At 41.6% G+C, this 15,391-nt stretch overlaps 1 protein-coding gene across 4 annotated transcripts in view; it reads right to left on the bottom strand.

The window, feature by feature from the left end:
- The window catches only part of LOC129821379 (double-stranded RNA-specific editase 1-like), a 180,287-nt gene extending 168,027 nt beyond the window's left edge, over nt 1-12,260 (bottom strand). For all 4 annotated transcript variants that reach the window (XM_055878994.1, XM_055878993.1, XM_055878997.1 and 1 more), the window contains exon 1: nt 12,094-12,260. The gene's annotated coding sequence lies outside the window, so the exon portion shown is untranslated. The remainder of the gene's footprint in view (nt 1-12,093) is intronic.
- Between the last annotated feature and the right edge of the window lie 3,131 nt (nt 12,261-15,391).

Raw genomic sequence — 15,391 nt, 5'->3', positions numbered from 1 at the left:
GATCTAATCTGTGCATTACAGCAAACATACCTCAGTCTAGCCTTGCACGCCCCACTTGAGAAGCCACAAACAACCAACCCCTCTCCTAAATCCTTACATCGGGGCATTCCAACAGTCAGCCATACAGCACCAAAAGACTGTTTTCGCCTTGTCTAGCTTCTTCTCTCCCCTCTATATATAGCCATATCACCAAGGGCTTTACACAAGAGCCATGCAGTGTGTAGAGGAGAAAGAGCACCGCCTTTTCATGTGACACAGTGAGTCATGACACTGTGCATTCAGCCTGACACGAGCCGTGTCGGGGGAGAGAGATTCAGCACACTCCTGGGCTAGGCTACATTCGAAGGAGGCTGCCACGGCTTATTGGCAACTCAACAGAAGGTCTCCTTTTCCCTCTCTCCATCCATCTCCTTTCCTCTCTGCTCTCCCTACTCTCAATTTCCCTCTCCGTCCTCTTCCCCTCCCTCCTATCCTGCCGCAGTCAAGAAATTAGGGCGCCATGACTTATGCAAGAACTGCGTTAAAGATGACGAGAGGCCATGTTTACGACGGCATTACAAGGAAAAACGCTGCAAAACATTCTTTTGACTCACAGTACCAAACGACATAGCTGAGGCTCACAGAAGGAGCTTGAAGGCCATCCTTGCTCGGAGTGACATCTTAAGAGGACTGACATTTTTTTCCTAAGCATAACGTGACACGCGTCAGAGATGGAACCAAGATGGACTTGAGTGGATAGACATTGGGAGGATTTTGTAGGGATGGAGAGAGGCATATTATACACCATGTGTATAATAAGGACATATGCGAGTACAGGACGAGTCAACAACATTATTTGGGTATGCGTTAACAGAATCTGAGCTTTTAAATAAAGGGAGATTTTCACTGGACAGTTACTTTAACAGAGTCAAATAGTGCACTGTTTAGAGTGGACAGAAGCCGACTTGAGAATTGCCCAGCAGGCTGTGTGATTGTGGCTTGGCCTGTTTGTGTACAGATTGAGATAACTCGATTACATACAGAGTCCCAGACGGGCGGCAGATTACTGGCCAGAGATGACTGCTCTGTGGTGGTTATGTTGGGGAGATGAGATTGATTGATATGAACTGTATTACACACCGAGTAGAGCTGTGACAGTCTTGGAATTTGAGGTTAAGGTGATTGGCCAGGCCAATGTACATGGGGTGGGGGGGGTGCAAAAAGGGGAGGTCACAATTCTGTTTGTACACTTGTTGACGTGGATATGTTTCTTAATAAAAAATCATCTATGAAACAAGCCATTACACTTCGTTATTATCATGGCATTCCATTGTTATTCAGGTTATTACTAAGAAATATGAATCAACAAATGCAGAAAATGCCAGGTTGGAAAGGATCTGTTGCATTTTCGTATTGACAACATTAACAGAGTCAAAATAAAGATATGCCTACCGTTTCCTTGCCCGTTGGCTTTTCTACATATAAAAACATTAAAATTACAAGAGGGGATTTTTTTTGAGACGAAAAAAATGTAACCTAAGCACTTGACAATAGGCCTTCTACGAGATTAAATCATGACAGGAGCGTTTGATTCTTAAAGAGAGACGGAGTCCAGACAGGCTACTCTAGGAAACGGTCTAAATGAACGTAGGCCTTTTGAGAGAATCAGGAAACTCACACACGCACACCCCCATAAAAGCACCCGTCAAGAAAATATATATCTCCTTTCCTTAACCTCGTTTAAAAAAAATATGAAAGTAGGCTATAAGATGACTTGACAAGGAAAGTATGAAGGGGACAGTTGTGCTATAGTATGAAATGTACAAATCCATATCCATAGCCTATTTATCAGTGACGCCGATTATCGAGGGGGAGAGTTTTGGAAAGATTTTTCAAAAGCTGAGGAACTATTATAATTTAAATAAATATTTAAAATAAAATAAAATAATAAAAAAAAATGTAAAAGGACTTTGTTAGCTTACACTGAAGTGAAGGAAGAAAACAAACAGAAGGACAACTGCGCACTTTCCTACATTTGCAAGAAGGCTGGGTACTTGCTCAGGCACGTGTGCGCACGTCACAAGTCAACATAAACAGGACAGAAAAAACAAATATGCTCATTGCTCACATGACTGCGTAAATGGTATAAAATAAACCAAAACTTGTTTCTCATAAGTGTAGCATGTTGTGAACTCAGCAAACAATGTTTCCAGTCCTAGAACGAGAAGGTAAATTGTTCTAATTAAATTTGCAATATGTAACTTCTGGGGCCAAATTCACATAGAAATGTGTTATAGATCTGTCATTGAAAGCAGGTCTAAGAAGTGGTAGATCTGTTCTATGTGCACTATATCTATGCTTAAGATTCGTTTTTGCGTCTTCTACTTTCAGTTTGGTACACCAGCTACAAAACATCTGAAAATACAATAATCTCCTCGTGGATTGCAATGTAATCGGCCATAATCGGCATCCAAAAGGGCACTTGAAAATGGGCCCTAATTAAATCGGCCGATTAATCGGTCAACCTCTAATTTGAACCGAATGTCGGTCAATTAGTGGCTGACATTTTGTTTAATTGCTCAGCACTACCAGTCTCAAGAGTGGAGGAAATGGCCAGATGCGGGACGGTGAGAAAAGCAGACTGTAGAAGCATGTTGGTATGAAGGAGAGGGTGTCAGATAACTTAGAGGATCATTGTGTGTAGGCAGGCAGGGATCCGTTGAAACCGAATGCCCAGACATGACTGGCATGTTTTCACAGCTTCTCTATGAATCCTTAGAGCTCCATTATTCATGGGGCTGGCTCCTCATCCATCGCACATACATGTACCGCCACGTCATGACAGGAGCTGTATTAACAGGGTGATATGCACACACACGATGGTGACAAGGTGTGTGGTTATTTCAGTCTGCTCAGACCTCAGACAGACATGTCGGCAGAACTAGTCTTAACCTGGGGTGATGTAGCTTTCCACACAGCCTGCCTGAAATCCACTGAAAGTGCTGTACAGGGTATGACAGGTAGTCATAGCTTGAGAGGGGAGTATATGCCTTGCTCTCCATGTATACAATAACTTTGTATTTGAGGGCTGTACTGCAATGTAAAGGTCTGACAGGTAAACACTGTCGTATGACTCAGACGCACCCCGGGATGGAAGTTGTCCTTTGGCACAGATCTGGGATCAGCTTATCATCCCTATACCATTAGAGAAGAAAACTTCAAAATTGACTTTAGATCTAGGGGGCAATTTTATCCTACACCACCGACCAACAGGGCCAAAAACATAGGACAGAACAGGGAGGCCTAAGTCATAGCCAAGACAGTATGAACTAATAGCCTACCGTAAAACTTCAATTAAAACAGTCTCAAATGGCCACTGGTCCCTTAATAGCCGGGCAAACTGCACACATTTGAGCAAATAAAACAGTTTCAAATAAACACCGGTCTAAATGAATTGTTTATGAGGTTACCATGAATTGTTTGAGGTTTAATTTGTTACATTAAATAATTTAGTAATGCCTCCAAAAATGACAATCATCCGTTTTTAATCGCCATTAAGAAACCTCTAGCAATTGGCTGCTAACAGCTGAGAAATCGTCTGATCGCCGTTTAGTGGCAAAAGTAAGAACTGACGAAAATGCACAGTCAAAGAGAATAAGTATTATGTCAAGGATGATAATACATTAGTGCAGGAAATTTTTAAAAAGTATAAAAAAATGCTGAAAACTTGTTTGAAATTTGAAAAAGTATTATGCAAATGGCCAAAAGCTGTGTGCATTAATTAAATAAACACCTGGCTCAAATAGAAGCCTCTAAGCGCCTGTTGTGTTCAGTGATATCAAATTAACGCCTGTGCCATTAATAGAAGTTTTACGGTATATATCATTATGAATTTAAAAAAGGGACCAGAGGGGTGGGGAGGAGAGAAAGGATGAGGACTTGCCTACCATACCCTCAGATGTTTCCCTATGGCGGTTGATATTGATCGCCTAACCACCTGGCTACGAGTTGTGGTGACCTTGGTGGCACAGCCATAAACCGCTGACCGCCAAGCCTGCGTCATTTGGCAGATGGACGTCGCCGGGTTGAGCCAACAATCTCACGCAAAGCATATTAGCTCTGCGCGAGCGCGTCAGGGGGCTCGTTCATGTGGAAGGAGTGGTGAAAAGCAAAGGTGCGGCCCAATCAAATCTTTTTGGTAGCATACACATATTTAGCAGATGTTATTGCGGGTGTAGCGAAATGCAAAGCAAGCTAAGGGGAGTCAAAGTTAAACAGGCAACCATGAAGCCCCAGTTCAGTCCAACGAAAAATGGACCATCTAGCAACATAACACATCCTTCTGTGAAATTCCAGCCGGGAGACAACAGGTTGATTTACATGACATAAACAGCACCCTTTTTTGTGTGTGTGGTGGTAGATCAGCTTTAATATTGCAGATAGATTGTGGCTTCTATCAATGTAATTTCCAATCCCACATATACAGGGTTTTTTTTGGGGGGGGGGGGGGGATAAATATTACTTGAAATATATATATGTATACTGGTTGCTCAGGAGGGAGAGGAGAAGTCAGATCTGTGGAAGACATTTGACTTTGTTGTGGAAACTACTGGAGATCCAGACAAAAGGAGGGTATAAGAGCAAGTGTTGCTTGAGGATTGTGTGCCAAACAGTTGCTGCTAGACTACACATTTTTTTCTGGTCATTTGGAACAGTGTAAACACTAAATCAGTGTACCAGAGAGTCTGTTCTAATGGAAAAATATATATATATATCCCTTTATTACAGCAGACTAGAAACAGTTGCATGCATTTGTGAATTGCGGTTGATTCATTGTTTAGGCTAATTATTCAAAGCTCCCTTTGTTACTTCATTCGAAAACAAAAATCATTGACAGCATGAATGTCTCGTATGCTGTGCGATGGATTGAACGAATTAACGATCGATCGATACAGTAGCCTATATATTGAAATATAGGCCTAACTAAGTTACGCTATTAAGACTAAACAGGACGCGCTCTTCAGCCTAGAGCTCAATGGTGGTTATACAAGGCTACTAATGTTGACATGACTTACTATTATAATGATGATCATAATAACTGTAATAGTAATGAGATCGAGAAAAAGGAGGGTATAGGAGCAAGCGCTGTGTGCATATTATGTGTGATAAACAGGTGCGGTTAGATTACTATATCATTTTTACTGCCCGTTTGGAACAGTGTAAACACTAAATAAAATGAAGTATTAAGTCTGTTCTAATGCGAATGAAAAAAACGGTAAAGCCTTTATTACAGCATGTGAAATTAATTTATACGACATTTTGCCGTTGCATGAGGCTCGGTGCTCATGGAATCAGTAGGCTATTGAGTGTTTGTTTAAAAACAGGCGACAGAAGCAAGACCCGTCTTAATTCTGTAAATATAAATGGATGATTTATAAAGCCAGGCACATTTAACAATTAAGCTATTGATTATAGACCTAATTAAGTTGGTTTCCACTCTCCTCAAATTTCTTAGACAATTAGTTAAAGGCAGGCAAAGGCAAGGGCTGTTCCCTTGTCTCTGCTGCTTCTGCCTGACGCCACATTGTTCTCAACATGCTGGTTAACTTTGCTGTTATGCACATTGCAACATGGGGAAAACGCGCTAATTCTATAGCGCACTGAAGATTATGTTTCAGAACCGCGGACAGCAACCGTATCTAACACAGGATAAATCACATTTGTTATAAAATATTAGATTACATAGTGTTGCACCATTATTTTTGCATAATATAACCACATAAAATGTCAGTATCAAATGTCTTAAGAGTGATGGACTGTGTTAACCCAGTGGCCGCCGCAATGTCCACTGAGAAAGCCGTATCAGACTGGTGTCTTGTGCACCATGACTCCTAGCTGCCATATATAATTTTCTATTGTGCTGTTTCACAAAAGCTCTGAACCCATCTATTCTCATAGTTTCTACAGATTGTAAAATTAAAATAAACACCTTCACATTATTCTATTATTGATCAATTGACTACGACTTTTCAGAATCACCCAGAAGTGCTATCTGCAGAGTAAGCTACAGGTAAATGTTGCAATTTTTCACCCATTACTGAACCTGCGATTAAAGACAAGCTACATATGGACAGTACCAAAAACAAAAGTGATCTAATGATTTTGTCTCTTCCCAGCTAAATCTGCAGAGCTGGGATGGTTGTATCCCCCACATATATATAACATTCTATTGGTTGCAAAAATGTTGTATAATAATCTACATTGAAAAACACCAAGTTTTGAATCCGGCGTCGTTTTGTGTATCAGTTCATAAACCATGTGCCATGGAATCGGTACATCGAAAATTTCCTCCCAACTATTTTGCAATCTGTATGGCAACCTGTATTGTCAGTAATTTAACAAAAACAAAATAAATGTTTAGCAATACCAATTTATTTGTAAAATTTTTTAAGACTTAACATTCATAGTACCTTCCACATAATATGGGTAACTTGGGTGAAAAACTAGGTCTATTAAACTGAAAGCCATCCCACAACATGTTAGTCCCTAACTTTTGGTGTGATAGTGTATGGGTAAAAGGCTGATATTAGCCAGCCCCAACTGGCCTGGCTGTGGACTGGAAGGGTCTGGGTGGCAGTGGAACAGAGGGCTCTCGGTGGAGCGACCCTGTGTGCGTGTGCCCATGCACTTTGATGTTGCGGCGAGTAGCTGACGCTAACCAGCTCGGTCGTGTGCGTTAGCCCTTTCCCCTTGTCCTCTGAACGTCCATCTTCAGTGGATGTTAGAGGTTACGAAACCGCTTGCATAAGAAAGGACATGTCAAGCAGTGCCCTCGCTATACCACAGGGACCCAACACACACACACAGTTATTTGTTCTAAACTCTGGAGGGCTTTCTCTTGTCTCTTGCTTAAAAAAATAATGATGCAACTAAGTCTCAACATTCAAATGTATTCAGCATGAATGGCTACAACCTGCAGCTTCCTGCCCTGCACAATTTGGTGACGGGGGAGATGGGACGGCACTGATGCGCCCTCCGGGGAGTGCAGGATGGGGTCCCGTCGAGCCCAGCCTAACCCCGACTGCAACTACCCCCCTCCGCACTGACAACGGGCCTTTAAAACATGTTCCTCCCTCCCCAGAACACACACTGCAACGCAATTAGACTACCTCCACACACACAAACGCCCCCTAGACCCACCGAAAATCCAATACTTCCAGCCCAGTAAGTTCACTCTTCAAACCAAACCACTGCATTTAATTTCCGTTTGAGTCACCCCTTGACCCAAACAAAACGCACCACCGATGAACAATCCAAGAGTCAATGACTTCAGCTTAGATGACATGTGAGGGAACTGTAGCTGTATACAACGGTGACTTGTATGTGTGGTCTGCTTAAAGTTGGATGGTTCTGGTTGTCGGACACATGGTAATGTTAACCAGCAACCAGATTAATTTATTGAACTGTTCAGATCCTGTGCCATATTTGAGCATACACACTCCCTTTACCTATAAACCAGCTTTTTTCAGAAGGGCAGATATTTTTTGGGGGGGCCACTTACCGCCCTGTGACCCAATTAGGTTTCAGTCATGTGAGAGGCTATTGCTCCGTTATGAATTCCCCTCGGTCACCCCTGCAGGAGGTGAAAACACAGCAACACCTTCAGATCCAGCTAAAACTAGCCCCTTAGAGAATGAAAACGATCCCCTCATTCACGTGAAGAGATTTCATTAAGCCTCAACGCCCATTTTCCTCAGAAACTCAAAGGAAACATTTATCTTGTTATTTGCCGCTGGTCGAGAGATCTATATATAAATATAAAAAAAAAAAAATACACTTTGTGGAATGAAGAGTGTAAATTCGATCCTGAAGTGCAGTGGGGATGAGTGCTTTAATCAATGTTCTCCCAGAACCTTAAAAAAAAATGTTTTTTTAAACATAAGGATCGGTTATCTGAGATTTCTTACGACTGAAGCTTCAAATACGAGCAAGGTGATTCATACGGCTCCTTCTTCCCCGCTCCAGAGGAACTTCCTTCGAGATTTCCTTTTCCAAACCCAGTACACTTCAAATCGACTTGGAATAGTACGGGGTTTCTTTGAACAAATGGATAAGCCACACTAGAACTGATCAACCCATACCAGAGCAGAGGCTTGCAGACATAAAGAAAACGAAGACACGCAGCCTTGCGAGTGTGACAATGAGGCCCTGCCTTGCTTCATTCTAAGGCTCATTATTTCGGTGCATCATACCATATATCAAATTATTTGCTGGGCAGGGCCTCTTAATAAGGGTACAGTGCTCCACGCAGATTTTATGTAATTCAAATTAATGCTGGTAGCTTTCACTACGCCAGAAAGGAAATTGCCAGGTGAAAGTGCCTCTTGCCTTGCTCATTTGATATCTCTGCAGGCCCATTTGACTCGAGGCCATCGTTGTGTCCCTGCACTGGCTCTCCTGATGTGCCAAATAAAGCATATGGCAGTCATAGACATCACGAACACTGCGATGACGTTATGTTAAGCCGAAGGCCTAAGTCATGTTATGAAAGCAGATCTTCAGAGACATTTCTGTGTTGTGAAAGTGTTCAAATATTTTTGTCTTATTCGCATAGAACGGTTACATGGAACTGCTCTCGCCATATAGTCAGGGTGAAATAATAAAGATACTCGCCCCACAAGGGTGGAGTGGGGTATTTTTTGTCACTAGCGGACATATGCGAGACAGGAAGGTCATCCATACCCTAAACACCAGATCGATTGACAGGCCCCCTGTCATTATGGTTCAGGCAACATAGGCCTACCTAATGAACAAAAACAAACGAATCAAAGCACTGCTCATTATGGGTTCAAAACAAACACCTTCAAATGAGAAGATAGGAAAGAGGTTAAAAACTTTTTTTTTTTTTTTTTTAAATCACCCAGAACTTTAGACTAAATGAAACACCTGATACTTGATGTTGGGGTTCCCTGCCCTTGTGCGAAACGCCACTACATCTGCCTCATAATAATTAAGATGTCTAACAATGAGCATGAAGCGGGTCTAATGCGATTATCAGCAGGCTCTGTGGTGATATGCCAGTCAAGGATTGGAGTGAGTGTGTGCGTGTGGGGGGGGGGGGGTCAAAGGCGAACCATTCCCCCAATCGCTGAAACTCTACGGCAAAGCAAAGTTGCCAGGATGTTTGTTGAAAGTCATCATTGACGGCACGTTCATGTATGAACGTTCTGCCTTTTTGTGGCTGAACCATGTGGCTGCAGCACCAGTCACTTTGTGCTTGCCATGAGCCATGTAGCCACGTCGTGCCTTTAACAGATCGCAAAAGAAAACAGTGTGGCTTTCCGAGGTCCTGTGGTGATCAACTTCAACTCTAAACGACCAATTGAGATAAACTAGACATTCCAATAGAGGAACGATATTCATCCACAGTTTGACAGATCAGTGGTGGAAGTGTAAAAGTTTATTGGAAAGAAGGTGAAAAGGTCTGTCAACAGTCAGTAAGAAATCAGGGTTCTCGTCTCTCTGGCTTTCTTGAAAATATAGCCTGACTAACACGAAATTAACAAGGACAAGGCCAGTGTCCTTTTATGGTTGAAATGAGCATAGCCAGGCCACCGTAATGCCCTGTTTTACATAGTGATGCATTTCATTAGTCTGCACGTCATCTTCACGCAATATCGTTCCACTACTGGACGGAGAGCCGAGGGTTTCACACTGCAAGACAAGATGGAGGAGAGGCTAATCTCTCGTCAGCGATAGCATTCATGACCTTTTCATTAAATAATATGAACTTTGCATTCAAGAAGGAGAAACATTGTTTCAGGTGACAAAACATGTTATGTTTAGTTACTTTTTTCAACAGAGCTAGGTGCTTATTATCTAATGTGTTAGGTAACAAAATCCGACTTTTTGGTTATAATGTATAAAAATTATATTTGTCTTGGTAAAATGTATTTTATAAACACAAGGAAGTGAAATTTAATCACCAAAGTGCGTTTTCACCCACTCTTGGCCGTGGGTGGACACCCTATACACTGAGTGTACAAAACATGAACACCTGACCAGTTGAATCCAGGTAAAATCTATGATTCCTTATTGATGTCACTTGTTAAATCCATTTCAATCAGCATAGATGAAGGGGAGGAGACAGGCTGAATAAGGATTTTAAAGCCGTGAGACAATTGAGACGGATTGTGTGTGTGCCATTTAGAGGGTGAATGGGCAAGAGAAAAGATTGAACTGCCTTTGAACGGGGTAGGGGCCGGGCACTCCGGTTTGTGTCAAGAACTGCAACGCTGCTGGGTTTTTCCACGCTGAACAGTTTCCTGTGTGTATCAAGAATGGTCCATCACCCAAAGACCATCCAGCTAACTTGATACAACTGTAGGAAGCATTGGAGTCAACAAGGGCCAGCATTCCTGTGGAATGCTTGACACCTTGTAGAGTCCATGCCCAGACAAATTGAGGCTGTTCTGAGGAGAATGGGGGGGGTGCAGCTCAGTATTAGGAAGATGTCCTTAATGTTTTACCATCCATCATCACGCAGTCTAATATAAAGTGGCTTAACTGCCAATGTGTATTATTTAACATTACTATTAAAAATAGTACTCACTTGTAAACAATTACCCATTCCTACAAGTTGTTAGCTATCCCATAATGCCTTTGCCAAAAACATAATATGTTAATCTTGTTCTGTGGTATGGTAACTTCCTGTCTATTGACTGACTCTGGCTATGATGCATTTAATGCATCTGAAATGACATCATAGTCCTCGGGAGTACGGAGTGCTGACTGAAAGCGCCAGGGTCCGGAGCGGGCGAGTGAATGAGTGATGGCTGATGTAACGTGCTTGAGCAGCAGAGGCGGCTGCTGCCTGCTTCCCATCAGCCACTACGGGGTTAACGGAGGCCCTCGCTCTTGGTGGTGACGTTGAGCAGCCATTTGTTTGCCTCCGGGAGCTCCCCCTTCGCTGTAACACGCCAATAACCGAGGTAGAGTGGAAGCTAAATGAAATGGTCCAGCAAAAGTGTCCTGGGCACCGGTTTGTCATGGTATCCATGGCTCAGAGCCTACGCACCCTCTAAGCATGGAAAACTGTCACAACAGCAATTAGTACCTGGCTGCATCAAATGTAATGAGATGAAGTGGAGGTCGATGAGGACAAGCCCACCTAAGAGTGTTTAGTAAAACAACGCGTGTTTGGACATGATGATTGACTCTTGTGCTGAATCTGGCACCAGCGGTGTGTTTGCTGACACCCTATCAATTGATAGTGTTTGTGATTGCAGTAGGCAGCCCTCATGGATTACTTACACCATCATCTTTCCAACTTCAATTAGGCAGACTATTCATTTTGTGGGATTATTGGTTGCCTACATCTAACTTTTCCCACATTGCCCTAATGAATTGGTTAACTATTCAACCGCTACTTCAAGCACCCATTTGTCCCAAGCAGTCAACAGGCCTATTGAATTCAGAAAGAAAACCTAACATTTCTTGAACCAAGTAGCATAAATCGTAGGCTATACGTGATTCAGTTACATCACATGGTTAAGCACAACGATCGATGCACAACCGTGATTTGTAATGGAATGTAACCAACCACATTTCAATGTGGTGCTTTCGTTTTATTCATAGAGAGATTGGATATTTCAAAATGTAGCCAATTTTGTTAAAAGGCCATGACTGTGGCTTTTCAAAGGCTATATATATATTCTGATGGCTTGGTACTTTACTTCTTTGGCGAAATCTAGTGACAATCAACGTTTTTCATCAATTCTCACCAAGCGAACTGTCCAAATAACTAATATAACGCTGAACTGAACAACCATGCATTCTGTCAACTAATCCTGCCCCCCTTCTCCCAAAACGTTACAATGCATCCCTTTCATCAAACTCCGTCTCGCACATGCGGTCTGCCCACTATATTCGCAACTGGCTAGCAGGCACGACAGTCCAAATTGACACTGCCGTTGACTCGGGAAAGATAACTCAAGAGCCATGTTTGCACGCGATCTAGAAGAAAACATTACATAAACACACCCGGAACCCAAGCAAAATAGCCTGTGTTTTCATCCATACCATCCGTCACACTGAGAAGCCGTCAATACTCACAGTATGTGTCGCAATTTAAAAGGGAAGCTTGCAGAGCCGTAGAAAGAGGTGTTAGCACAGACCTCCTCCTGTCCTCCGTTATATGAGTAGCTGGAGTTGAATGAATTGGCGTGAAGGCGCCGCTCGTACAGTTGCACTCACCGCAATACAGATGAACTGCGGCTTAGCCCACTCTCGCGGTATCGGTTCTCGGAAGCAAGCCACGTGGAAGGATATTGAATTTTCATTGGATGCCCAGGCTATCGGGACTAGATACTAAAATTTGACAGATCTGATTGGACAAACGCTTGAAGGAGGCAGAAAATATATGAGCACCGATTGGGTGATACTCTTCATTGAGGGAGTTCGATTAAGCTGAACTGCGGTGCACCGGGTTGTGGCCCGTAACTGTGAATGTGTAAAAGCGGCGCACTGTTCAAATCGAACAGTATTCTGCGCCGCTCGTTCATGTCGTCGACAAGGCAGCATGATTCATCGTTCATAAACATACATCTCTTTTCCATAATATACAGTATATGTTCGAAAACTGGTTTTCATTATGAAGGCAGATCACTTTTTCATGCGAAAACACATAATCCTACTCATTACTCAACATGCATTACTACACTACATTACTTTTGATTTCAGTCAACTTCCCCATCAGAATTATTATTTGGGGGGGAAAAAAGATTCCAGGCCACTCATCTATATCAAATCAAAGTTTATTGGTCTTACACAGATTTGCAGATGTTATCGCAGGTGCAGCGAAAAGTTTGTGTTTTTACCTCCAACAGTGCAGTAATAATAACTAAAAATACAAAACAATATGCACATAATCCACCAAGTATAAAGAAAGAAATTCTAAAATATATCAGAGCTCTGGGGCCCCATGCCCCTGTCATCGATGTCTTTTTTAAATTGTATAAATCGTTTAGACAGTAACCCTCCAGAAGTTATCAATTAACATTTTTAATTTCTATATAAGTACTAGGAAGCTAAGTGTTTGTTTCTTGGGATTCAGGAATGCGACTGAAAAATAAAAATAAAATAAATAAATAAACTGATTGAAAGCGTAAGGGGATATCAGTGAACAAATGCTGTGGTCAAGGCTACGACGGGGCCAGTGTGGTGAGTGGAGCTTACTCAGGTGTTCAAAAGCGCATATCAGACTGAGAGCCTAATGCTTCTTAAGTCGTTTTTTTATGAGTTTTAGTTCAGAAAATGATCTCTCTGCAGAAATGACAGTTACAGAGATGTTAATCCTAAGGGCGGGGGGGGGGGTTCTACTAAGCTAACATATGGAATTGTTTTAAGATGGCCATACCAAGGATCATTTAGATATTTGATTTTGAGTTTTAGGACCCTTTAAGGTCTCAAAAAATATATGTAAAAATTATTTGATGGAATATTGAATTTGATGTTACTGCTTTCAGCCCATAGAAACCCATTGGATAACAGCTTCATACATGGATAAACAGATAGTCAAAACAAATTGAAAGGAAGTTTGTTCGGAAGTGTATGTCCTATATCTGAGAGATATAGGAAATAAACTATACATTTAGATGTATTTAACCCCATATTGTGGGCACTAAACTATCTCCATACTGTACTTCCATACATTTTCTTAACTGGGACCCGACTACCTTCAGACTAGTCTTGTGAGGCTTGTGGGTGTATAGAGGAAAACGGAGATAATCCATTGTGTTCATGAGAATATCAAAAGCCCCTTATCTCTGGTATACAGTATCTTGGCACGCATCATTCAGCACTAAGTTTAAATTGTGTGCTGTGCAATGGACATATAATGCACAATGTCTCAGGAAAGACTGTCTGGGTTGGCAATACTCAGTATATAGAAAACAGTCGGGCCTGCGACCTGGACCCACAGGCCATGCTGAAAACATTTATACACATAGAGGGGGACTTCAGGACGAGAGGTCGACCGATTCTGATTTTTCAACGCCGATACCAATTATTGGAGGACCAAAAAAATGCCGATACTGATTAATCGACCGATGTTTATATATATATATTTGTAATAATTACAATTACAACAATACTGAATGACGAACGAACACTTTGTCACGATCGTGTGGCGGATTGACGGACCAAAACGCAGCACTTGGAAAATAAGCCATCTTCTTTTATTAAACACAACGAAGATGAACACGACACACAACTCTATACAAAATAACAAAACGACCGTGAAGCTACAAACGTTGTGCACATACAACAGGCTACAAACGTTCTTACATAGACAATTACCCACAACCAATGAGAGCCTATGGCTACCCTAAATAAGGCTCCCAATCAGAGACAACCGAAATCAGCTGTCTCTAATTGGGAACTCATTCAGGTAACCATAGACTCTTCTAGATAACTCACCAACATAGACAACGCTAGACATCTACACTCAACACAAAACCATATATTACACCCCATAACCCCTTTACCAAATAAACACCCAAAACCAACAAAACATAAACATTCCCCATGTCACACCCTGACCTAACTAAAATACTAAAGAAAACAAAGAATAATAAGGCCAGGGCGTGACACACTTTTACTTTAACTTAATATAATACTTAAATAGAATCTATTTAAATAATGCAAAAACACAGTGTTGGGGAAGAAAGTAAAAGTGCAATATGTGCCATGTAAAAAAGCTCATGTTTAAGTACCTTGCTCAGAACATGAGAACATATGAAAGCTGGTGGTTCACTATTCCCAGTTAAGAAGTTTTAGGTTGTAGTTATTATAAGAATTGTGACGCTTAGAATATTTCTTTCTATACCATTTGTATTTCATATACCTTTGTCTATTGGATGTTCTTATAGGCACTTTAGTATTGCCAGCCTAATCTCAGGAGTTGATAGGCTTGAAGTCCTAAACAGCGCTGTGTCTCAAGCATTGCTAAGAGCTGCTGGCAAACGCAGTAAAGTGCTGTTTTAATGAATGCTTACGAGCCTGCTGCTGCCTACCACTGCTCAGTCAGACTGCTCTGTCAAATCATAGACTTAATTATAATATAATAAACACAGAAATACGAGCCTTTGGTCATTAATATGGTCAAATCCGTAAACTATCATTACGAAAACAAAACTTTTATTCTTTCAGTGAAATACGGAACCGTTCCTGTACGGCGTCTGTGTGTAGCTGGTGAGATGAGTCAGGCGCAGGACAGCAGATATGAGTAATGAAAGCAATTTTACTCAAATATATCACAATACACGTCGTATAAATACAAGGCCACAAATACGGACCGCAATACAATAAACAATTACTCACAAACAAACATGGGGGAACAGAGGGTTAAATA

Source organism: Salvelinus fontinalis, chromosome 23 (assembly GCF_029448725.1).
Source record: "Salvelinus fontinalis isolate EN_2023a chromosome 23, ASM2944872v1, whole genome shotgun sequence".
Classification (NCBI taxonomy): Eukaryota; Metazoa; Chordata; class Actinopteri; order Salmoniformes; family Salmonidae; genus Salvelinus; species Salvelinus fontinalis.
This window is presented reverse-complemented; position numbering and strand designations above follow the sequence as displayed.